The sequence below is a fragment of the Choloepus didactylus genome, chromosome 10 (assembly GCF_015220235.1).
Source record: "Choloepus didactylus isolate mChoDid1 chromosome 10, mChoDid1.pri, whole genome shotgun sequence".
NCBI classification, from domain to species: domain Eukaryota; kingdom Metazoa; phylum Chordata; class Mammalia; order Pilosa; family Megalonychidae; genus Choloepus; species Choloepus didactylus.
In genome coordinates, this window is record NC_051316.1 from 131,629,139 (window position 1) to 131,656,222 (window position 27,084).

General features: G+C 44.6%; 1 protein-coding gene across 11 annotated transcripts in view; it reads right to left on the reverse strand.

Moving 5' to 3' along the window:
- The window catches only part of PNPLA7 (patatin like phospholipase domain containing 7), a 116,214-nt gene that overhangs the window by 10,863 nt on the left and 78,267 nt on the right, over nt 1-27,084 (reverse strand). The gene's annotated exons all lie outside the window — the stretch shown is intronic.

Consider the following 27,084-nt stretch of genomic DNA (forward strand, 5'->3'; position numbering starts at 1 on the left):
AGTCACACTTGCCAGGTCTGAGGGGCGCCCCAACAGTGCTGCCCCAGCAACCACCAGTTAAGGCAATGGTGGCACCCCGTGCCTGGAAGGATTTTGCTGCCACCTTCTTAAGAGCCAGAAACATCCTTCTCCAGCAGATCTGGGGGGCAGGAGGAGCCCCTGTGCTTGGTTCGAGCCCCGTCTCCAGAAAGACGGGAGGAGCTCATCGCCCTCCAGCTGTGGAGTGGTGCCCAGCCAGGCCCCTGCCCCAGGCCCGCTCCCCAGGATAGTAGCTGCCAGTGGGAATGGAATGACACCCTCAAGTGCTGAAGGAAAACAACTCCCGGCCTAGAATTGTTCACTCAGCAAAAACACCTTCAGCAGTGAAGGCTACCTGCCCAGTCACCTGTAGGCAGAGAACGGTCCTTTAAAATAATGGCTATGAGTCAACTGAATCTCCCCACGAAAAAGTAAGCCTTGTCCTCCACCTTCCCACAACCAAAAACCAATCCCAGGTGGATCATAAATGTAGATGGAAAGGTAAAACAGCAATGCTTTTAGGAGAACATCTTCCTGATTTCAAAGAAAAAACCACCCGGGACAGTGTGTAACAGGCCAGGATGACTCTCCTTGGCTTGGCTGGCTGTGAGGGCTGCAGTGGGCGGGGGCTGCAGGCTGCAGGGTGGGAGGGGGCGTTGCTGGGCTGGGGGAGGGATTTTCTGAGGCCCCCTGGAGTCTGCAAGGGCTGGAAGGAGGAGGTGATGGGGGCCGCCTCCTCAGGGCCCCTCGGGTGCAGCTGGGTGCAGGGAGAGAAGGGGGGAGGTCAGGGCAAGTCTGAAGTTGCATTTTCCCTTTTCTCCCTACAGTCCGAGTTGTTTTTTCTCGGCAGTCCCACCACCGCAGGACCGATTTCAAGGTCACCAGGGGCGTGGGAGGAGTAAGGCTGGCAGCTTGGTGAAGAGGAAAGAAAACGGTCTTTGTCAGTGGTTTTGGGGTAGGAGGACATTTCTCCAACAGGACACAGAAGTGCTAACCATAAAAGAAAGAAATGGATGAATTAGTCAACATTAAAATTAAGAACTTCTGTTCATTAAAATACAGGATTAGAGGAATAAAAAGAGGGAAAGATGTCTGCAATATATGCATCCAAAAAGGGAACTGTATCCAGAATATGTAAAGTGCTCTACAGATTAGTAAGACAAAGAAAATGGTGAGTGATTCCATAGGCAACTCACAAAAGACAAAACCCAAACAGCCCTAAACATACGAGCCTTCTCAGACACTGCAAAGGGGACTGAAGCCCCAAGGGGCTCCCGCTTCCTGCTCACCAAAGGCCCCAAGTCAGGACTCTTGGGGCAGGAGCAGGCATTTCTAGTCCCGTGACAGGTGTGTGCTCAGGCCTCGTCTGCTGCTAACAGTGAGCTATTCTTCCAAATAAAATAAATATGAGCAAGATTATACACACAGTACACTTTATACAAATCCTGGGAGTAGGTACTCCAAGAAATAAGTCTGGGAGGAAAATAGTCTTTAAACTGGCCCTTCTGAGACGTGATTCTGTGGACACTGTGAACAAGGAAATCTGAATATCGTGTTATCTATGCAATAACGCTCGCTGGCGGTTTCCAATGATTACGTGTTCAGCTAAGGCTACAGTTCTTTGTAAATAAATGCAGAGAGAAGAGATGATTGTTGCCATGAAACACTCCAACCCCAAATCAGAAACTGGTCTAAATCTAACAATATTATTGATTTCAATAAAACCAAAGTGAGAGAAAAGAGATAAAACTATTTTCATAGTTAAAATAGGGAATGAGAGGTTCTGGTTTTAAGTACAGCCAGAAGCTAAGGACAGAACAAGCAGAGCAAACCCCAGTGATCTCTTCATGCTGGAGAGAGGAGGGGGCGATGCTGGGCGCTGGCCTTAGGGACTGACGTGGTGGTGTGCGGGTGACTGAGCTTGTACCTCGACTTACCAGGCCTGGGCCAGGGGACCTGATATCACCCCCTGGGGAGGGTAGTAGGTACGGGCGTTAGTGCCCTCTGCAGCCCCCCCGAGCCTGGGGAGCGAGGTCAAGGCAGCTCCCTTTTCCTCACCCAAAATGCCACTGGCAGGGGAGGCTTGCCGGAAGAAACCGCCTTTCTCCCAACTGCCCTTTCCCCACTTCCTTATCTTACCCACTCACTCCCTGGTGCCAAGGCCACTCCTGCCACCGCCAGCGCGCATGCCCGTGGCCAGAACTACCCCCGCCCCGCTGCAACGGCTCCGGCGTTCTCTCAGAACCAATCCTAGCCCCTATCCCTTCAATATTGCCATTTAAGGCTGCTTCACCTCCTTTCCAGCCCTGCCCTTCTTACCAGCCTATATAACCTGTAATCACCCCTGAATAAATCTCTTTGGCGCATACCCCTACTGGATGAAGAGTGTCTTGTCCCTATCGCCGCCCTCCTTGCACGCCTCTCGCCGAGGACCCCGGCCACGTCCTCCGCCTCGCCCTCGCCTCCGGGAAAGAGCCCCCGCCGCCGGTACCCCTTGAGCAGCCCCGAGAGCTGAGGGCTCGGCTACCGGCCGCCTCTCCCCCTAGAAGTAGTAACCGCGACCGCAACTGGTGCCCCGTGTGAGGAAGCGTCTCCACACAACAGTTCAGCAGGTCGATCGCTCGCCCGGACGCCTCTCCAGCTTCCCGTTTCCTCGCCTGCAAGGTAGGGCCGCCTCTCCTTCGCCGCTTCTGGAGCCGTGGGAGGTTCACTGCTCCGAAGCCGCTCCTCCCTTCCCCCACGCTCTCTTCATCCAGTAGGAGTGTGCGTCCTTTTGTATGCGCACTTCTATGACCCCCGTTCCTCCTAACACTCTCCCTCTTCCCCTCCATTACTTTGCTGTAGTTCTTTGTATTTTTATTTCCTCATTTGGTGCCGTGTGCCTCTTTGCAACCGCCCCCCCTGACTGCTCCCGTTGCCAAAGGACACTGCTTTCCGCTCTCGCCGTCTCCTTCGGCCTTGCGGCCACAGTTTATCTCATTCTCTCTGCTCGGTAAACAACTCCTCCTCCTCCTCCCCGCCAGCCGGGCCGGCCCGGCTCGGGAGCAATCCCCCCTCCTCCCCCCTCAGCTATGGGTAATCGTATATCTACGTGCCAGGCACCCCAAGTTCGCGCTCTGGCGGGTCTCCTAGACACGCATCGCTGTAAAGTGTCTGTCCGGCAGCTGCAGGTATACTGGGACCTCCTGCTGCCCTTTAACCCATGGCTCACCACTTGCCATCTTTGGGACCCTGTTACTTATGATCGTCTTATTGATCGAGTCACTAACGCCATGGAACATGAGAGCAAGCGCTTCCCTCCCGGCTTGCTCCCCACCTTAATAACCGTCCGCTCCTGCCTTCAAGGCTCCCTCCCCCCTGATCGAGGCCCCGTTAAATCCAAGGAGGCCCTATCAACCCAGTCAACAGATTCAGATAGCGATACTAATTCAAATCATGACTCGGACACGGAGTCCTTAGTCGAGCAGATTAACAACGCGCTCGAGGTGACTCCCAAAAAGCAAAATAACACTGCGCCACGCCAAGATGGCGAACTTCCTCCTCCTTCTTCCATCGAGGGGAGGAAATGCTCCGGCGATGACGTCAGCCCTAAGCTGGGCCGGAAACCGCATACGCTTTACCCCGCCCTTCCACAGGGTGGAGTTAGTCCACCATCTTATGACTTGAACCCCGCCCTTTCACAGGGCGGGGCTGATCCACCATCTTGTGTCTTAGCCACGCCCACCACGCCGCCATCTTGCGACGCTTGGGGCCTCCCACTTCCGCCTCCCCCTCCGGCGAGCTCCCCCTCGGAGCCGCTACCGGCAGCTGCCGCCGCTCCTCCCACCCTGCCGACTAACAACCCCTGGCTGCCTTCTACACCTCAAGGCAACCCTTGGGGCAACGCTCCCCCTACCCCCACTCCCGCGCCAGGCCCTCTGCAGGCGCGTCCTCCTTTCTCTCGTGCTTTTCGCTGCTTTCCTCTTAACCTTGCCCCCACCCCACAGAAACCGTATGACTGGTATCCCATTGACTCAGATACTATCAAGCAGCTTCGCAGGGCCGTCAGGGAGGACGGGTTAGGTAGCCCATACGCTTCCCAAATACTGCAGGATCTCGGCATGGACTATTGCATCCCCCAAGACTGGGCCTCGCTTGCCCGTTCCATTCTTAACCCCGGTCAGTTTGTTGACTAGCGTGCTCACTTCCAGGCGGAAGCAGCTAAGCAAAGTGAGCGAGACGCAGCCCTTAGAGTCTATCATCCCCCCGAAGCCTATATGGGCACTGGAGCGTTTCTAAACGCATCTGCCTATATTAATGCGCCTGCCGCCTTTTGGCCTATCCTTTGGGGAATCGCCTTACGAGCATTTGCCAACTGCTCTGCCTGTCGGCCTAATAAATTTACCAAGCTCTTCCAGGAGCCGAGTAAGCCTTTCGCCACCTTTGTCTCCAGAGTCGAAGAAACCTGCGCTCGAAAGGTAAGTAATCCCCAGGCCCAATATTACATGTGCCCATCCTCAAATCCTGGAAAATCGTACTGTAATTCCCCCAACGAGTACTACTGTGCATACGGAGGGTGTGAAACATTAGCCACTAATTGGAAGCCTCCTGTTCCTAATCATTACCTTACCTTAAAATGGACCCCTACAGGGTGCAAACTCCCTACTGTTAACTGGCTCGGCCAAGAAAGTAAGGGATCCTGCACACATCTTAATCTTACAGTGCAGCTCCCCACTAATCCCTCCTGGTTACTCGGTCAAACTTGGGGCTTCCGAATTTGGCTATCGGGGTTCGATCGGGGAACCCTTATATTCATAAGAAAGGAGGCAATAAACCAACCAAAGAAAGATACTATTATAAAAAAGCCCTTTAACATTAGTCCCAACAAGGTCATTAACCCTCTTTTTCCACAGCCCTCCAGCCGCACCTTAGCTCCGGCTAAACGCACTTCAACTACATCTCAAACCCCACCACCCCAGCTTCCTCTGCCCCCTTCTCGTTATTCCTCTCCCCTCCTCAGCCTCATCCAAGCCGCCTTTACCTCAGTGAACTCCTCCAACCCCAATTTTACCTCATCCTGTTGGCTTTGCCTCTCTACCTCTTCCTCACTGTACGAGCCCGTTGCCTCCAACCTCTCCTTTTCAGAAAGCACAGAAAACAGCCCCTTGGAATGCAATTGGAATACCTCTGCCGTCCCCCTGACCTTTCATTCAGTCTCCTATACGGGAAAGTGCGTCCGCCCTCGCTCCAGTAACTCTCCCGACCTCACTGCCTGTGCCAGCTACTCATCTCCCAGCAGCTCGGCAAAATTTCTCATTCCTCATAACTCCTCCCAATGGCTCTGCTCCTCTACAGGACTTACCCCCTGTCTCAGCACAAATGTCATCAATGAATATAAAGAAACTTGCCTCCTAATTGTCCTTATCCCTAGGGTCTTATACCACAGCGAAGAAGACTTCTTCCTCCGTCTGGAAACAACTGCAGCTTCTGCCCCACTGCAAAAGCGAGAGCCCATCACCGCCCTCACAATTGCCTCCCTCCTAGGTCTTGCCGGCACTGGCACCGGAATCGCTGCACTAGCCAGTCAAGACTCCGCCCTAACTCACCTCAGGGCGGCTGTTGACGAGGACATTCATCACTTACAAAACGCTATTTACCATCTAAAAAATTCTGTCAATTCCCTCTCTGAGGTAGTGCTCCAAAACCGCCGAGGTCTTGACCTTCTCCTCCTCAAAGAAGGAGGCCTCTGCGCCGCCCTAGGAGAAGAGTGCTGTGTATATGCCAATTCCACAGGTCTCGTCGAGGACAGCCTGAAAAGGGTCCGAGAGGGACTGGAAAAGCGTAAAAGAGATCGTGAAGCCACCAGTTATTGGTCCAGTTTTTTCACTCCCATCCTCCCATACATCCTTCCTTTTCTTGGCCCCTTATTAATAATTATTCTAGCTCTCATCTTAGGACCCTGCCTCATCCGCAAAATTGTCCAGCTTGTAAGAAAACAAACGGATGCCATTTTTCCTCGTTCGTGCAAATCCAGTATCAGCGACTCGCCACCTCTGACGCCCCCCACTCCAAGATGACAGCCAACCCTCCGCAACCTCAACGCCACCGGTCGACTCGCCAACCGCGAGGCCCTTCTCAATCACCTGAACATCGTTCTCACCTCGAGTTCCAGCTTCTCTGAACCCCTGAACTTTAAACCCCTCACCTTCACCCAGCCCGCTGCAGCAAAGCCATTGTCAAGCGCCCGGGCACCACACCAACACTGAGTTCCAGCCTCGCTGAGCCACCGTCAACCCCTTTTTCCCTTCCCTAACCTCCCCCTTCCCTCACCCGTAGTGGGCCTCTCCGGTAAAGCCTCTTCCTCTAATTAGAAAAGAAAGGGGAATTGCGGGTGACTGAGCTTGTACCTCGACTTACCAGGCCTGGGCCAGGGGACCTGATATCACCCCCTGGGGAGGGTAGTAGGTACGGGCGTGAGTGCCCTCTGCAGCCCCCCCGAGCCTGGGGAGCGAGGTCAAGGCAGCTCCCTTTTCCTCACCCAAAATGCCACTGGCAGGGGAGGCTTGCCGGAGGAAACCGCCTTTCTCCCAACTGCCCTTTCCCCACTTCCTTATCTTACCCACTCACTCCCTGGTGCCAAGGCCACTCCTTCCACCGCCAGCGCGCATGCACCGTGGCCAGAACAACCCCCGCCCCGCTGCAACGGCTCCGGCGTTCTCTCAGAACCAATCCTAGCCCCTATCCCTTCAGTATTGCCATTTAAGGCTGCTTCACCTCCTTTCCAGCCCTGCCCTTCTTACCAGCCTATATAACCTGTAATCACCCCTGAATAAATCTCTTTGGCGCATACTCCTACTGGATGAAGAGTGTCTTGTCCTTATCGCCGCCCTCCACACCTTGCACGCCTCTCGCCGAGGACCCGGCCAAGTCCTCCGCCTCGCCCTCGCCTCCGGGAAAGAGCCCCCGCCGCCGGTACCCTTTAAGCAGCCCCGAGAGCTGAGGGCTCAGCTACCGGCCGCCCCTCCCCCTAGAAGCAGTAACCGCGACCGCAGTGGTGAGGCCACCGGGTCTCCTTTCTGCCTCCTGTATATCCTGGACTGGGCAATGGTTAAGTCCTGTGGCCCAGAACACCAATGAGTACAGACAAAGCCCCAAGAAAAACCTGCTATTGCTGGCCCCCAAAAACTGGGAAATGAGTGGCCTTGCAAGACAAAAGCATTCCTGACAATATCTGCCTACCCCAGCCAAACAACTGTGGAGGCCAGGTGGGGATCCGGGATTCCACCCCTCGCGGTGAAAGAGGTTCCCCCCCTTCCCCAGTGTCAGCAAATGTCCACGGGGGGTCTGTACACCCCGCAGAGGCTCAGTAGGGAACTTCCAGCCCTGCCCAGTGGTAACGAGACAGACACCCACCACCTTCCCCGTGGTGTCAGTTTGACATACAATCAAAAACACTATAGAGATATCAAAATGGAACTCTAAAATAATGTTTAAGGAATCCACAGGAAGGCAGAAAAAGGGGGAAAAGGAACAAAAACCAGAGGGAACAAAAAAGCTCATGAATAATAAAACGGGAAACTTGAACTGTAAATATCAGTAATTACCTTAAATGTAAATGGTCTAAATATACCAACTGAAAGGGAGATTGGCAGAATGAATACAGAAAACAAACAAAAAAAATGATCCAACTATATGCTGTACACAAGAAACCCACTTCAAATGCAGTGACATAGGGAGACTGAAAGCAAGAGGATGGAAAGAGATACACCATGAAAGCATAAACAAAAGAAAGCAGGAAAGGCAATGTTAATATCAGATGAAGGAGATTTCACAGTAAACAAAACTGCCAGGGAAAAAAAGAGGGACATTACATAACGATAAAAGGATAAATCAACCAAAAAGACATAATCTTGAATGTGTATCATCAAATAACAAAGCTTCACAATACTTGAAATAAAAACTGACAGTGCTGAAAGAAATACATGAACGCACAATTATAGCTGGAGACTGCCACACCCCTATCTCAACAACTGAGAGAGCTATCAGACAGAAAGTCACGAAGACAGAACTGACCAGCAGCATCAACCAGCCGGACCTAACTGGCATTTATAGAACACTCTTCCAAACAGCAGTTGAATACACATTCTTTTCAAGCACCCATGGAACATTCCCTAAGATAGACCATATCCTGGGTCATGAAACGAACCTCAAAAAACATAAAATAATTGAAACCATACAATTTAACATAATGCAAATAAGCTAGAAGTCAGTCACACAAAGATAACAGGAAAATCTCCAAATACTTGGAAGTTCACACTTCTAAATATCTATGGATGAAAGAAATTCCAAGAGATACTAAAAAATACACTGAACTAAATGAAAATGAAAACATAACATATCAGAATTTGTGGCTAACATCAAAGCAGTGCTGAGAGAAAAATACATAGCACTAAATGCTTATATTGAGCAAGGAAAGGTCTCAAATAAATATGTTAAGCTCAAGAAAGTAGAAAAAGAAGAATAAAATAAACCCAAAGCAAGCAGAAGACACAATAACAACAAGAACAGAAATCAATGAAATTGAAAACAGAGAAATACAGAAAATCAAACAAAAAGCTGATTCTCTGAAAATCAATGAAGCTGATAAAACTCTAGGAAGACTGACAAAGAAAACAGAAAAAGGAGACAAATTACTAATATCAGGAATGAGACGGGATATCACTATAGATCCTACATAAATTAAAATGAAACTGATATATTCTATGCACATAAATTCGGCAACTTAGATGAAACAGACCAATTTCTGAAAAGCACAAACTACAACTCGCCCGATATGAATACATAATGTAAATAATCCTATAGCTAATAAATTAAATTCATAGATTAAAATTCCACTCCCCATCTTCAGACCCAGATGATTTCCCTGAAGACTTCTATTAAACATCTACAGAAAAATTAACACCAACCCTACACAATCTCTTCCAGGAAACAGAAGAGGAGTAAACTTTCCAATTCACTTTATGAGGCCGCAATTACTCTGATACCAAAACCAAAGACAGCGCCAATCAAGAAAACTGGATACAATATATCTCATGGACACAGATGCAAAAATCCTCAACAAATTCTAGCTTATTAAATTTAGCAATACGTAAAAAGAATTACATACCATGACAAAGTGGAGTTTATTCTAGGAACTCAAGACTGTTTATAATATTTGAAAACAAATCAAGGCAATCTGGCATTTTAACAGGATACAGAATAAAAATCACATGATCAGATCAATCAATGGAGAAAAAGCATTTGACAAAGTTCAACTGCCATTCATATTAATAATAATAAAAAGAAACTCTTAGCAAACTAGGTAAATAGCAGAGAACTTCCTCAGCTTGACAGAGAGCATCTACGAAAGCCTGCAGCTCACGTCCCACTTCACCGTGAAAGACTGACTGCTCTCCTCTGAAGACTGTGAACAAGACGGACAGTCTGCTCTCGCCACTCCCGATCAATATAGCCCTGGAAGTCCTAGCCAACTCAATAAGGCAAGAAAAGGAAATAAAAAGCATACAGTTTAGAAAAGAAAAAAATAAGACTGTCCTTTTTGGTAGATGACATGATTATCTCTGAAGAATACCAAAGGATCTACAAAAAATCCTATGGCCAATAAATGAGTTCATCGAGGTCACCAGATACAAAGTCAACGAGCTAAAATAAAATCAATTGCACTGAACATGTGAAAATATTTAGGTGTAAATCTAACAAAACACATACAGGATCTGTATGCTGAAATTTACAAAACATTCATGAAAGAAATCAAAGATTTAAATAAGTAGAGAGTACATACTATGTTCATGGATTGGAAAATTCCTGAAAATATATGTAAATTCTCTTCAAATTGATCTCATAGGTTTAATGAAATTCCTATCGAGCCTTCAGCAAGATTTTTTTTTTTTTTAAAATACAGATAAGTTTGTTCTGAAACTTAAACAGAAAAGCAAAGAAATGAGAATACCTAAAACTATTTTGGAAAAAAAATTAAGTGGGAGGATTCATTCTATCCTGTTTTATCTTGCTGTACAGCCACAGTGATCAAGCTCTTGTGATAGCAATGGGTGGAGAGACACACAGATCAAATGTAAAACCCAGAAACGGACCAGTCAGGTACGGGCAATTCACTTTTGACAAAGATAAAAACAACTCAGTGAAAGGAGGCTGGTATTTCAACAAATGATCCTGGAACAACCTGACAGCCATAGACAAAATAAATAAAAGCATCTAACTAAACTTTACACCTTATACAAAAATTAGCCCAAAATAGATGAGAGATTTAAATGAAAAACCATAAACTTTTTGAAGAAACATAAATTTCTGTGTCTTTGGACACAGTGTTAGGTGAAGAGTTCTTATAAATGACACCAAAAGCATGATCCGTAGAAGAAAAAATTGATAAATTGGACTTCATTTATCAAACATGGAAATTAAATAGCACAATCTGAAACAACTATGGGAGACTGAGTTATGCACCCCAGCAAAAACATGTTCTTTATCTTAATCCCCTTGCTGTGGGTATGAGCACATCACAAACAGGACCTTCTGAAGATGTGATTCTTAGTTAAGGAGCGCCCAGCTGAACGAGGATGGTCCTAATCCTGTTGATGGAAGCCTCACAGAGAGGAGCCATGGGGAGGAGCTGGGCACTGGAAGTCAAGGAGCCCAGAAGAGTACGGAGAGACTTTCTCCACATGACGTGAAAGCCAAGGAACCCGAGGACTGCTGCCAGCCAGAAGGAAGCCCGCCCCGGAGGAAGCCGGCCTCCCGGCCTCTGAGGCCATGAACCAATGAATTCCCATTGTTTACGCCGACCTGCTGTGTGGTATCTGTCATAGCAGCAGGGACACTGTGACAACAACCAATGGGTTAAAGAAGAAATTACAAGAAAATCAGAAAATACTTAGAGACAAATGAAAATGAAGACATACACACCAACACTTATGGGATGCAGCCAAGGCAGTATTGAGTAAGAAGTTTATAGTTAAGAATGTCTATATTAAACAGAAAAAAAGATTCCAAATTAATAACCTAATGTTCCAGTTTGCTAAAGCTGCCAAAATTCAATATTCCAGAAATGGACTGGCTTTTACAGTGGGGGTTTACTGGTTCACAAATTTACAGTTCTAAGGTAATGAAATTTCCAATTAAGGCATCAGTAGGACACCTTTTCTGAAAAAAGGCTGATGGCATCTGGGATTCCTCTGTTACATGGGAAGGCACATGGCCGGAGTCTGCTGGGCCTCTCCCAGGTTTAGCTTCTGGTTTCCATGGCTTTCTCCAAAATGTCTCTGGGTGTTGTCTTAACTTCTCTCTCTCTCGGCTCCTGTGCATCCTTGCTTCTTTCTCCCAGGATGTTTTTCTCTAAGTGTCTGGGGGTCCTCCCGTAGCTTCTCCAGGGCAAACTCTGGATTTCATCTTTTAGCTTCTCCCCTGGTTGTGGTTTCAGTGGCTGTCTCCAAAATATCTCTGGGCATTTCCTTCTAAGAGCCTCTAGGTTCTCACTAAGCTTTTCTGGGGCAAACTCTGGGCTTCGTCTCTTAGTTTAGCATCTCCACATGTCTTTCTGCCTGCGTCTACAGGCATCAGGGTCTGTGTCAGCTCTGAGCTCTCTTAAGGAGCCCAGTAAACTAATTCAGACCTACCTTGAATGGGTGGGGTCACACCTCAATGGAAATAATCTACTCAAAAGGTCCCACCCACAGTTTGGCGGGTCACATGTCCATGGAAACAACCTACTCAAAAGGTCCCACCCACAATACATCTGCCCCTACAAAAGTGGATTAAAAGAATATAGTCTTTTATGGGATTTCCAGTTTGCTAATGCTGCCTTTTTGCAAAACACCAGAAATGGATTGGCTTTCATAAAGGGGATTTATTTGGCTACACAGTTAAGTGTCTTAAGGCCATAAAGTGTCCAAGGTAACACATCGGCAATCGGGTACCTTCACTGGAGGATGGCCAATGGCATCTGGAAAACCTCTGTTAGCTGGGAAGGGACGTGGCTGGGGTCTGTTCCAGAGTTCTGTTTTCAAAATGGCTTTCTCCTGTGATGTTCTCTCAGCAACTGTGCGTTCTTCAAAGTGTCCCTCTTGGCTGTAGCAAGCTCACTCCTGTCTGAGCTTATATAGTGCTCCAGTGAACTAATCAAGGCCGCACTAAATGGGCGGGGCCATGCCTCCATGGAAATTATCTAATCAGAGCTATCACCTAGAGCTGGGTGGGTCACATCTCCATGGAAACAATCAAAGAATTACAATCTAATCAACACTAAAATGTCTGCCCACACAAGATTGCATCATAGATAATGGCATTTTGGGGGACATAATACATTCAAACTGGCACAATGGGGTACATAACAGATTCAAACTAGCACACCGAACTTCACATATTTAGGAACTAGAAAAAGAAGAGTAAAGTAAACCCACAGTGAGCAGAAAGAAGGAAAAAGATTAGGGTGGAGATAAATAAAGAGGATAGAAAAACAATTGAGAGAATAAACAAAAAAAGCTGGTTGAGAAAATCATTAAATTTGACAAACCTTTATGTAGACTGACAAAAAAGAGAAAGATGCACACAACTGAAATCAGAAATAAAAACGGTGATGTCAGCACTGGCCTTACAGAAATAAAACGGACTATGAGAAAACACGATGAACAATACATGCCAATAAATCATATAATCCGGGTGACATGGAAGAAGTCCTAGAAATACACAAATTACCTTAAATTGACTTAAGAAGAAATAAAAAACCTCAAAAAACCTAAAACCAATGCAGAGATTGGATCAATAATGAAAAACCATCCAGCAAAGTGAAGCTGAGGACCGGACGGCCTCACTGGTGAACTCCACCGAACACCTGAAGAGGAACCAGCACCTTCAAGGCATCCAAGAGGAGAAAACACTCCGTGAGCTCAGCATCACCTTGGATCCAAGGCTCGGTAAATGCATCACAAGAGAACAAAATCAGAGGCAAACTTCCCTAAGGAATATAAATGCAAAAATCCACACTACAATACTCGTAAAACCGAATCCAACAGCGTATTAAAAAGATTATACACCACGGACAAGTAGGATTTGTCCCAGGAAAGCAGGGTGGTTCAACATAAGAAAATCAATTGATGTAATATCTACAAGTAGAATGAAGGGAAAGGAAAACCCAAGCAGAAAAGACATTTGACAATATCCATTTGACAAAATCCAGGACCTTTTCTTGATAAAAATACACAGGAGAGCAGGAATAGCGGGGAACTTTCCCAATATGATAAAGGCCAGTTGTGAAAAACCCATAACTAACATCATACTCAACGGTGAAAGCCTGGAAGCCTTCGCCCTAAGTGGAAAAAGACAAGGATGCCAGCTTTCACCACTATTCAAAAGTTCTAGCCAGAGCAGTTACACAAGAAAAAGAAATAAAAAAATATCCAAATAGGAAAAGAAGAAGTAAAACTATCTCTATTTGCATATGACATGAAGCTATGTATAAAAATCCAAAGGAATCCATATGAGTACTATTACAACTAATAAACAACTTCAGCAAAGAGGCAGGGTACAAGATCAACACATAAAAATCAGTTGTGTTCCTATGCACCAGTAATGAACAATCTGAAACGGAAATTAGGAAAGAATCCCACTTACAATAGCATTGAAAAGAAAACAAAATCTAGGAATCAATTTAACCAGTGAAATAAAAGATCGTACACTGAAGACTGCAAAATACTGCTGAAAGAAACTAAAGAAGACCTAAATAAAACAGCAATACATCCCAAGTTCATCAACAGGAAGACTTAATATTAAGATGTCACTATTACCCAAAGTTATCCACAGATTCAATGCAATCCCTATCAAAATTCCAGCAGCCCTTTCACAGAAATGGAAAAACTGATGCACAAATTCATATGGAACTTTAAGGGGCCCTGAATATCCAAAACAGTTTTGAAAGAGAACAAAGGTGGACACATCCTGATTTCAAAGTGTACGACAAAGCTACAGAAATCAAAACAGCATGGAAAATTCTGGGAAGATGGCACATTAGGACAGGCAGAGCAAAATTCTCCTCCACGAAGAAGGTAAGAAAAAGGACAGAAAGCACTCCAGAACAGCAGGTCCAGGGTGCCACCGGCTGGGCAGGGACTTCTACACCACAAAGTGTGGATGTGGCTGGAGAGGCTGAGAGAATGTGTTTAGGACAGGTGAGTGTTCAGCCCTGAACGCCGCCAGGGAATGAGCAGTTGGAGCCAGCTGACGAGCGCGGAAGGGAGCAACCTCCTAAGCCCCATGCACCGTTCTCAGCAGTTGGCTGGGGAGATAACCTTTCACAGCCCCACGGCCGAAAGCTCCATGAGGGAACTCAGGATTTGGCAGTCTTGTGACTGCAAATCTTCCTCCATGGAAGCCCGCAGGGTGCACAGCGGACAGGAGCCTATCCCCAACCTCAAGGACTCAAAGGTGCATGGAAGGACAGGGACGGCGGTGCATTTGAGCTGGAAGGTGAGATGTGCAGCTCTGCAGCCCCAGAGTACTCTACTTGCAACCCCAGGAACTACCAGGACCACTGTGTCCTGGAGCTGACTCCCTGCCGAACTGTGCATGGCCCAACCGGTTCCCAAAGGGCTCGCAGTGCACACGGAAAATTGGTACACTGATAGGATTTCCACCCAGTTTGGACCCCCACTCAGTGCACGGATGAAGTTGGGGAATAAGTGGCTGGAGGGTAAGAGGTGGCTCAAGAGCACCATCTGCTGGGAGGACAGGGAAAGTACACTTCACCAAGCTATGGCTCTGCCAAATTACAAATAAATGTTCAAGTAATCCTGCATATCCTAAAATAACCTTATCAAGATAAGCAAATGCCAAGAGGCCAAAAACAACAGAAAATAATAAAACATATGAAAAAAACAGAAGCTCTGGACAACAAAAATGACCAAATTAAAAAGCTGGAGGAGACACAGAACTTGGAGCAATTAATCAAAGAAGTACACACAAATCTCCTTAGCAACTTCAATGAGATGGATAAAGACATAAAGGACAACAAGAAGACCGTAGAAGAACATAAAAAATAATTTGAAAGAGTAAATGAAAAAATAGCACATCTTATGGAAAAAAAAGATACTGTTGCTCAAATTAAAACTATTCTAGAGACACATAACACCAGATTTGAAGAGGCAGAAGAAAGGATAAGCAAACTAGAGGACAGACAATGGAATGCAAACACACAAAAGAACAAATGGTGAAAAAGATAGAAAAAATTGAAATGGGTATCAGGGAAATGATGGACAATATGAAGCACACAAATAAAAGAATGTTTGGTGCCCCAGAAGGAGAAGACGAAAAAGCAAGGGAGATCTTTTCAAAATATAGTTGGGTAAAACTTCCCAACCCTTCTAAATGACATAAATATATAAATAAAAGATGCCCAACGAACTCCAAATAGAATAAATCCAAATAAACCCACTCTGAGACATATACTGATCAAATTGTCAAATGCTGAAGAGAAGCAAGAGAGAAAGAAAGAAGCAAGAGAGAAAGAAGCAAGATAGAAGCAATTCACCACATACAAGGGAAAGCACATAAGATTAAGTATTGACTATTCAGTGGGCACTATGGAAGTGAGAAGGCAGTAGTGTGACATATTTAAGATTCTGAATGAGAAAAATTGCCAGTCAAGAATTCTTTATCCAGCAAAGCTCTCCTTCAAAATTGAGGGAGAGTTTAAAATTTTCACAGACAAACAAATGCTGAGAGAATCTGTTAACAAGAGACCTGCCTTGCAAGAAATACTAAAGGGAGTTCTACTGTTTGAGTAAAAAAGAAAGGAGAGAGAGGTCTGGAAAAGGGCACAGAACCAAAGAGTATTAGTAAGGGTGGCTTAAAGGGAATAAAAAAATGAGGGGGTTGGGGGACAGATATGACTAATAAAAACCAAAGTATAAGATGGCTAACTCAAGAACTGCCTTCACAGTAATAACAAGAGTGTGAATGGATTAAACTCCACAATTAAAAGATACAGATTGGCAGCATGGATTAAGAAGTATGAAGCATCAATATGCTGTTTACAAGTGACTCATCCTAGGCCCATTAACACAAAGAGACTCAAAGTGAAAGGATGGGAAAAAAATATTTCATGCAAGCTACACACAAAAGAAAGCAAGGATAGTAATAACAATCTCAGATGAAATAGACTTCAAATGCAAAGATGTCATAAGAGGCAAAGAAGGACATGATATACTAATAAACGGGACAATTCACCAAGAAGAAATAACAATCATAAATGTTTATGTACCAAATCAAGGAGCTCCAACGTACATGAGACAAACATTGGCTAAACTGAAGGAAGCAACAGGTGTTTCTAAAACAATCATGGGAGACATCAACACACCACTCTATTCTATAGACAGAACAAGCAGATAGAGGACTGTGCCAGTTTGAATGTATTGTGTCCCCCAAATGCCATTATCTTTGATGTAGTCTTGTGGGGCAGATGTTTTGGTGCTGATTATATTTGCTTGGAATGTGCCCCACCCAGCTGTGGGTGATGACTGATGGGATATTTCCATGGAGGCGTGGCCTCACCCATTCAGGGTGGGACTTGATCAGTGGAGCCATATAAATGAGCTGACTCAAAGAGAAGGAACTCAGTGCAGCTGTGAGTGACATTTTGAAGAGGAGCAAGCTTGCTAGAGAGGAACGTCCTGGGAGAAAGCCATTTTGAAACCAGAACTTTGGAGCAGACACCAGCCACGTGCCTTCCCAGCTAACAGAGGTTTTCCAGACGCCATTGGCCATCCTCCAGTGAAGGTACCTGATTACTGATGTGTTACCTTGGACACTTTATGGCCTTAAGACTGTAAACGTGTAGCCAAATAAACCCCCTTTTTATAAAAGCCAATCCATCTCTGGTGTTTTGCATTCTGCAGCATTAGCAAACCAGAACAAGGACCAATAAAGAAATTGATAACCTAAACAATGTGATACGTGAATTACACCTAATAGACATATATAGAGCATTACATCCCAACGTACCAGGATATACATTCTTCTCTAGTGCTCATAGAATTTTCTCCAGGATAGGTAATATGCCAGGGCATAAAACAAGCCTCAACAAATTTTAGAAGATTGAAATTATTCAAAGCATATACTCTGACCCTAATGGAATGCAACTAGAAATCAATAACCATCAAAGAACCAGATCTTTCACAAATATAAGGAGGTTAAACTACACACTCCTAAACAACCAGTGGGTCACAGAAGAAACTGCAAGAGAAATAGGTAAATTCCTAGAGACAAATGAAAACAAGAGCACAACATATCAAAACCTGTGGGATGCAGCAAAGGCGGTATTGAGAGGGAAATTTATAGCTCTAAATGCATATATCAAAAAGGAAGAAAGAGCTAAAACCAAAGAACTAATGGAACAACTGAAGAGGCTAGAGAATGATCAGCAAAGTAACCCTAAAGCAAGTACAAGAAAGGAAATAACAAGGATTAAAGCAGAAATAAATGATATGGAGAACAAAAAGACAGTAGAGAGAATAAATAAAACCAAAAGTTAGTTTTTGAGATCAACAAGATTGATGGACCCCTAGCTAGAATGACAAAGTAAAAAAGAAAGAAGACCCAAATAAACAAAATAATAAACGAGGGGGGTGTCATTACTATGGATCCTGAAGAAATAAAAACAATGAAGTTTCAATGAAAAAAAAAAAAAAGAAACTTATGAACTGTTTGAAACCCTGGAGGAGGATATAGACTGGAGAAGGACTCTGCAAATGCTGAAATGAAGAAAGAGGAGAAATACCAGGTAGGAATCTTCCACCCCAGACCAGCCGGTCCTCCCCTCCCGCAGTTGCCCTGTGGGAAAGGCACAGAATCAGCAGACGGGAGCCCTCCCATCAGGGACACAGATTTTAAAATCTCTCACAGCAGTGAGACTTAACCCCACTGTTTTAAGACCCAGGGGACAGGGGAAGATATTTCAAGGACCAGGCCAGTGAAGGACAAAGAGGCTGAGAAAATGTGAACAATGACTGTTTGCAGCTCCAGGTCTGATAGCCCTTCCCCCACCCGAGGGACGCAGCAGCTGGCGGCTGTTTCCTTTCTTTGGAGACAGCTGGAGGGCTGGGTCAGCTGAGGGAGTACTTTGCCACAGCTGTAGCCCCACATTGAGCCGGATTTTGCCTGGCAAAGTGAGGTAGGAATCCCACAGTTTCAGCTCACCTGTGTAGACACAGGCTTTGCTCTGAGGCAAAGCAGCCTTTGAGGACAAGTTACCAAACAGCACCATCTGCTGGACGGTCCAGAAAGTGCAAGGGAATAAAACTATTTTTAAGAAGATGCGTCACACCCATCCTTAGGAGCACGGGAAAATGCCCTGTGAAGAGACCCAGCCCTGTTTCGGCTGAGAAATACAGAAAACCCAACTGTTAAAGCAGGGCTCTAAAACAAACCCAGGTCTTGCTGGCTGGTGGAAAGCAGAGCACCACTGGAAGCCAGCAGACCTGTACTACCACACACAGTGAACCTGCTGGGGCGCCCAGTGCCCACCTCCCATCCCTGTGGCGGGACTTGGTGGGTGCCTGATTTTGGGGGGAAGACTGGGGGACACAGTCATGAGAAAAACAAAGAAAAGATACAGATCAGAGACAAACAATAAGAAAACACTAGAAAAAGAAAGAAAACCACCCCAAGAGTAAACTAGCCAAGAAAATCAGATGTCTAGATAACAAAAAATCATGAGCCACATCAGGAAACATGAGGATATGGCCCAAAGGGAAAAACTAACACCTCAACTGAGATTCAAGAGTTGAAACAACTAATCAAAGATGTTCAAACAAATCTTCTAAATCAAATTAACAAGTTGAAAGAAAATGTGACAAAAGAGATGAAAAATATAAAGACGACACTGGGTGACCACGAGGAAGAATTCATAAGCTTGAAAAAATAAATGGCAGAACTTATGGAAATGAAAGGCACAACAGAAGAGATGAAAAACACAATGGAGACATACAACAGCAGACTTGGAGATGCAGAAGAAAGGATTCATGAACTGGACAACAGGACACTTGAAATCCTATACAAAAAGAACAGATAGGGAAAAGAATGGAAAAATACGAGCAGGGACTCAGGAACTGAATGAGAAGATGAAGTGCATGAAAATATGTGTTGTAGGTGTCCCAGAAGGAGAAGAGAAGGGAAAAAGAGTAGAAAGAATAATAGAGAAAATAATCAATGAAAATTTGCCAACTCTTATGAAAGACATAAAATTTCAGGTCCAAGAAGGGCAGCGTAACTCAAACAGAACGGATCCAAACAGACCTACGCCAAGACACTTTATAATCAGATTATCAAATGTCAAAGACAAAGAGAGAATTCTGAAAGCAGCAAGAGAAAAGCAAACCATCACATACAAGAGAAGCTTGGTAAGACTATATGCAGATTTCTCAGTAGAAACTATGAAGGCGAGAAGGCAATGGTATGATATATTCAAAATACTGAAAGAGAAAAACGCCAAGAATCCTATATCTGGCAAAACTGTCCTTCAAAAATGAGGGAGAGTTTAAAATATTTACAGATAAACAGATACTGAGAGGGTTTGTGAACAGGAGGCCTCCTCTACAGGAAATAGTAAAGGGAGTGCTACAGACAGACAGGAACAGACAGGAGAGAGGGTTGAGAGAAGAGTGTAGAAATGAAGATACCAGGGGATACAAAGAGGGTAAAGATCGGGCATTTGATGCTGAAGGAATATAGAATGTGCATCAGGATTGATTGTATAGATCCAGAAATGGATAGCACACTACTGGGAGATGGTAGCACAATATTCTAAGTACACTGATCAAAGATGACTGTGAGTCTGGTTGAAAGAGGACGGTTAGGGGCATGTGGGACACCAGAAGGAAAGACAGAAGATAAAGACTGGGATGGCATAACATAGCGAAACCCAGAGTGGTCAATAACTGTGATTAAATGTACAAATATAAGAATGTTTTTATGTGAGGGAAAACAAATGAATGTCAACTTTGCAAGGTGTTGAAAATGGGATGGTACTGGGGAAAAATACATTCAATACAAACTAGATTTGATAGTTAACAGTAACACTGTAATAGGCATCCATTAATTGTAACAAAGGCAATATATCAAAGCTAAATGTCCGTAAGAAGGGGATATAGGGGAGGGTTCTGACCTTTTTATTGTATTTTATTTTAGTTTTTCTTTTGTTTTTTCTTAGTCATCATTTTTTTCCTTCTTTCTTTTTTTTGCCTCTTCCTCTTTCTTTGTGGAAGAAATGGAAATATCCTCATATAGATAGTGGTGGTGAATGCATAATTATGTGATTATACAGGGAACCATAGATTGCTTACTTAGGAGGGAATATATGGTATGTGAATAAAACTGTCTACAAAATGAACAGAGTGATGTTCTCAATCACTGTTGGTAGGGAAGTAGAATGGTGCAGCCCATCTGGAGTGCAGTGTGGTGGTTCCACAGGAAGCTAACTATGGGGTTGACATATGGTCCTGCAACCCCCTTATTGAGTATATACTTGGACGAACTGAAAAGAGGAACATGAATGGACATTTGCACAGTGTGGTTCATGGTGGCAGTATTCATGATTCGCAGTGGATGGAAGTGGCCTAAGGGTACACTGACTGATGAATGGAATGGGGAACTGTGGTGTAAACACATAACAGAATATTGAGCCACTACAAGAAGGAATGAAGTTGTGAGGTATGCAACTAGGTGAATGGACATTGAGGAAAGTATTTTGAGTGAAATAAACCAGAAATGAAAAGACGAACAGTATAATGCCTCACTAATATGGACTAACTATAATGTGCAAGCTCTGAGAATTGAGTCTGAGAGCACAGGCTATCAGGGGAAGGCTTACGGTAAAGGTCCCTAGATTGTGAGCTCTTACAGCAGTCCCATCTATCCCTGTGTAATCGTTGTTTCTAAATTCTGAGAGGCTGAGCTCTTTGCGTATAACCTGGTCAGTCCCTGGAGCTTTGGGTATCTGTGTAACACCCAAGACTAGAGCCAGAGTCTGGCAGCTATGAGTATCAGTATAACCCCATACAGCATATGTTAAAGAATCTGAAAAAAGAGATCAGACTTCAATTAGAGATATGAACAAAATGGACTTGGTTAGGACTAATGTAAATCAGACTGAAGGGTAACGGACGATATTGACAGTGTTATCAAACTTCAACCTCTGTGTGAGACCAATGAAAGAGATATTTACTGGGTGCAAAGTATATTTTCTGTAGCACACTATATAATTTAACTTGTATGGTCAGTTTATTCAAACACCATAATTTCATGGAACTTTGAATAGGGAGTGTAATCTGGTTGGTTTGTACACATTAGTGTGAACCCCCAATACATCCCAGAGTAATTTGGGCAGAGAATTAAAAAAATTTGCAAAGTCCCCTTGAGGGCCTGGGGGAAAATGTAGCAATATTAAACTTCCCCACTTGGGGTATTCCTGATATTCTCACAAGCACTGGGGGCTACCATTGAGGTAGGCCAAATTCTCGATCTTGGCACTTGCCTTTATGAAGCTCGTTACTGCAAAGGAGAGGCTAAGCCTACTTAGAATGGTGCCTAAGAGGCTCCCCCAGAGAATCTCTTTGTTGCTCCGATGTGGGCTCTCTCTCTAAGCCAACTGTGTAGGTAAATCACTGCCCTCCCCACTACGTGGGACATGATTCCCAGGGGTATAAATCTCCATAGCAACATGGGACATGATTACTGGGGATGAGCCTGGACCTGGCATTGTAGGATTGAGAAAGCCTTGACCAAAGGGGGAAGAGAAATTAAACAAAAGGAAGTTTCAGTGGCTGAGAGATTTCAGAGTCAAGAGGTCATTCTGGAGGTTATTCTGATGCACTACATAGTTATCCCTTTTTAGTTTTTAATGTATTAGAATAGCTAGAAGGAAATACCTGAAACTGTTGAACTGCAATCCACCAGCCTTGATTTTTGAGGATGGCTGTGTAACTATATAGGTTATACGGTGTGACTGAAAGCAACAAAACCCGGGAACAAAGGACAAGCAGATGCCGCCATGTGCCTTGCTCTCTGACAGAGGAACCCCTGATGCCAGCAGCCTTTCTTCAGAGAAGGTATTGCCTGTTGATGTCTGAACTGGGACACTTTTATGGCCTAGAACTGTAAATTTGTAAACTAATAAATCCCCATTGTAAAAGCCAATCCATTTCTGGTATTGCATTCTGGCAGCTTTAGCAAACTGGAATATCACCCAATTAAAAGCCTGGGGAAAAGACTTGAACACACATTTCTCCAAAGGAGATTTACAAATGGTCAATAAATACATTAAAAGATGCTCAATATCATTAGCCATAGGGACATGCAAATCAAAACCATAATGAGATACCACTTTACACCCACAAGGATGGTCATTATTAAAAACAACAAACAAAATAACAAGAGTTGGAGAGGATGCAGATAAATTCAAACTCTAGTGCACTGTTGGCAGGAAGGTATGATGATGCAGCCACTGTAGAAAGCAACATGGCAGTTCTTCAGAAAGTTAAATGTAGAGTTACCGTTTGTGGTGGTTAAATTCATGCATCGACTTGGCCAGGTTACTGCGTCCACTTGTTTGGTCAAGCAGGCAGTGGCCTGATTGTTACTGTGAGGACATTTCATGGACTTAAGTCATCGCTAAGTTGATTGCATCTATGGCAGATTGCGTCTACAATCAGCTGAGGAGACGGCCTTCAACAATGAGAGAAGCCTCATCCAATCAGCTGAAGGCCTAAAAAGGACAAGTAATGATTTCCACACTCAGAAGAGAGAATTTCCATCTCTACTTCAGCCAGCCAGCTTCTCTGGGGAATTCATCAAAAACCTTCACCAGCATTTCCAGCTTGTGGCCTGCCCTATGGAATCTGGACTTGTCCATCCTCACAGTCATGTGAGACATTTCTTATTAAAATCTCATAATATTTACATGTATCTCCTGTTGGTTCTGTTTCCCTAGAGAATCCTAATACACTATTTAACCTGGGTGTGCTGGTATGAATGTACTGTGTCCCCCCAAATGGCATTATCTTTGATGTAATCTTGTGTGGGCAGCCATATTAGTGTTGATAAGATTGTAATTCTTTGATTGGGTGTTTCCGTGGAGATGTGACCCACTCAACTGTGGCTGATGACTCTGATTAGATAGATAATCTCCATGGAGGTGTGGCCCTGCCCATTCAGTGTGGGCCTTGATGAGTTTACTAGAGCACTATCTAAGCTCAGACAGAGTGAACTTGCTACATCCAAGAGAGACACTTTGAAGAACACACAGAAGCTGAGAGAGTAGCTGCAGATGAGAGACAGTTTGAAGATAGCAGTTGAAAGCAGACACTTGCTCCAGAGAAGCTAAGAGAGGACAAACACCCCAAGAGCAACTAAGAATGACATTTTTGAGGAACTGCAGCCTAGAGAGGAACGTTCTGGGTGAAAGCCATTTTGAAACAAGAACTCTGGAGCAGACGCCAGCCAAGTGCCTTCCCAGCTAACAGAAGTTTTCTGGATGCCACTGGCCATCCTCCAGTGAAGGTACCTGATTGTTGATGCCTTACATTGGACACTTTATGGCCTTAAGACTGTAACTGTGTAACCAAATAAACCCCCTTTATAAAAGCCAATCCATTTCTGGTGTTTCGCATTCCAGCAGCATTAGCAAACTAGAACACTGGCAATCCCACTTCTAGGTGTGTACCCAAAGAAAGTGAAAACAGAGTCTGAAACTGATACTTGTACACCAATGTTTATAGCAGCATTATTCACAATAGCCAAAAGCTGGAAACAACCCAAGTGTCCACCAGCAAATGCACTGACAAACAAACTGTGGCATGTATACACAACAGAGTATTCTTCAGCAGTAAGAAAGAAGCAAGTTCTGAGACCTGCTGCAACATGGAGAACATTGAAAACATTATGCTCAGTGAAGTAAGCAAGGCCCATAAGGACACGTAATGCCTGTGATCAGTATAAGAGATGATTGGAAATAGCAAATACACAGAGATAGAAAGCAGATTCGAGGTCACCAGGGGATGAGGGGAGAGGGAATGGAGAGCATCTGTTTGGGAAATACAAAAAATTTCCTAGGAGAAACTAAGATGGCAGCTAGGTGAGACGGCAAAAATACACCTCCGTGAAAAACACTAGAAAAAAAACAGAAAGTGACCCAGAATACCGGTTACAGCGATGCGCCAGCTGGACGAGGTCTGCTAGTTCCACAGGGGCCGTATACTTGGTCAAACCGGGAGTCTGCACTCTGAAACGAGTGAGTAAGCTGGCTGGAAGACCTGCAGCCGCGCGGCGGTCTGGGAAAGCCAGGGTTTGGCATTTGGTGACCGATGGGCTCTTTTAAAAAAAAAGAAAAAAAAAAGGGAAAGACCCAGGAGCGGCTGCAGTTGCGGAAGTGGGAACCACGCAGTAAAACACAGAAAGAGGGGGCTGGGCCGGCCTCTCGGTGTCTGGCCAGGAAGACAGCCCGCTGCAGATACCCTCAGGGCTGGGGGAATGGAGGGGAGAGCCGGAAGCAGAAAGAAACCCCATGGCTCGCAGCTGGCTCCCCGGAGGGCTGGATAAACTCCTGCCTGGGATTGTGCCCACAGCCCAGAGCCCTGCCAGGTGTCCCAGAACTGGGAAGGAGGAACTGTGCGAGGAGGGGGGGCTGAGACGCCCCATTTGGCCATCTTTGCATCAGGCTGAGAGCGCCGCTGCATGGCCCGGCGGCCTAGGGCTTCCCTTGAGGGATGGCACGCACTGGTGACGTAGCACGGCATTCCCTCGGCAGAGGTCCTGGAGGATCGCAGCTGGGCGGGGGGACCCACTCGGTGAACCCAGGGACACTACACCAAGTCCGGTGGTTTATGGGACGAGAGAGAGGATCTGGGGCTGAAATGAAACTTGCGGCGGCCTTAAATCCGCGGGAACCTGGGGGATTTGAATATTAAAACTGTCCTTCCTCCCTGGCCACCCATACACACACCCCACATTCAGGGCGGACAGCTCCAGCAACACACCCAGACTGAGTTCTCCAACTGAACCCCACAAGAATCATTTCCCCACACACCGCGGGGACAAGGTGGAGAACTGATTTGAGGGGTACAGGTGACTCACAGACTCCATCTGCTGGGTAGTTAGAGAAAGTGCACGCCACCAAACTGCGTTTCTGAAAAATAAGATAGGTATTTTTTTTTTAACAACTTGAAAGAACCCTATCAAGCAAAGCAAATGCCAAGAGGCCAAAAACAACAGAAAATCTTAATACATATGATAAAACCAGACGATATGGAGAATCCATCTCCAAACACACAAATCAAGATATCAGAAGAGACAAAGTACCCCGCACAATTAATCAATGAACTACAATTGAGGAACGAAAACATGGCAAAGGATTTAAAGGATATCAAGAAGACCATGGCCCAGGATATAAACGACATAAAGAAGACCCTAGAAGAGCATAAAGACATTGCAAGAGTAAATAAAAAAATAGAAGATCTCATTGAAATAAAATAAACTGTTGGCCAAATCAAAAAGACTATGGATATTCACAAGACTAGAGGAAGCTGAACAACGTTTCAGTGTCCTAGAAGTCCACAGAACAGAAAATGAAAGAATGAAAGAATGGAGAAAAAAGTCGAAAAAATCGAAATGGATCTCAGGGATATGATAGATAAAATAAAACGTCCAAACTTAAGACTCATTGGTGTCCCAGAAGGGGAAGAGAAGGGTAAAGGTCTAGAAAGAGTATTCAAAGAAATTGTTGGGGAAAACTTCCCCAACCTTCTACACAATATAAATAAACAAAGCATAGATGCCCAGCGAACTCCAAATAGAATAAATCCAAATAAACCCACTCCAAGACATATTCTGATCAGACTGTCAAATACTGAAGAGAAGGAGCAAGTTCTGAAAGCAGCAAGAGAAAAGCAACTCATCACATACAAAGGAAACAACGTAAGACTAAGTTGTGACTACTCAGCGGCCACCATGGAGGCGAGAAGGCAGTGGCATGACATATTTAAAATTCTGAGAGAGAAAAATTTCCAACCAAGAATACTTTATCCAGCAAAACTCTCCTTCAAATTTGAGGGAGAGCTTAAATTCTTCACAGACAAACAAATGCTGAGAGATTTTGCCAATAAAAGACCTGCCCTACTTCAGATTCTAAAGGGAGCCTTACCAACAGAGAAACAAAGAAAGGAGAGAGAGATACAGAGAATTTTAACAGACATATATAGTACCTTACATACCAAATCACCAGGACACTCATTTTTCTCCAGTCATCATGGATCTTTCTCCAGAAGGGACCATAAGCTGGGACATAAAACAAGCCTCAAGAAATTAAAAAAAAAAAAAAAATTGAATATACTCAAAGAACATTCTCCAACCACAATGGAATACAAATAGAAGTCAATAATTTCTGAACTGTAACTCTACTATTTACTTCCTACATGATATAAAATACACAAACTCTAATGAAGAATCAGTGGTTTTGAACTCAATGTAAAATATGTAATTTTTGACAAGAACTATATAAAGGTAGGGGAATGGAGGAGTACAGGAACATAGTTTATGTGCCCTATTGAAGTGAAGGTGGTATCAAAGAAAAACAAGATTGATATGGATTTAAGAGGTTAATTTTAACCTCACAGTAAACACAAAGAAATTATCAGAGAATATAACCATAGAGATGAAAAGTAGAGTTTGGGGTTAAGAGAAATGGGGGAAGGGGCAATAGGGAGTTAAGAAATGAGTGTAGGGTTGCTGTTTGAGGTGAAGGGAAATTTCTAGTAATGGATGATGGGAAAGAGCATGACAACATTCTAAATGTGATTAATCCCACTAATGGAATGCTAGGGAGGGGGTGGAATGGGAAGATTTAGGCTGTATATATGACAATTGAATGCCAAGGATGAACTTGGATGAGATTGGAGGATAGAAGACAGGTGGCTCAAAAGGACACAGTTGAGACATAAGGAAAAGGAAATACAGAATGTAAGCTTCGTATCA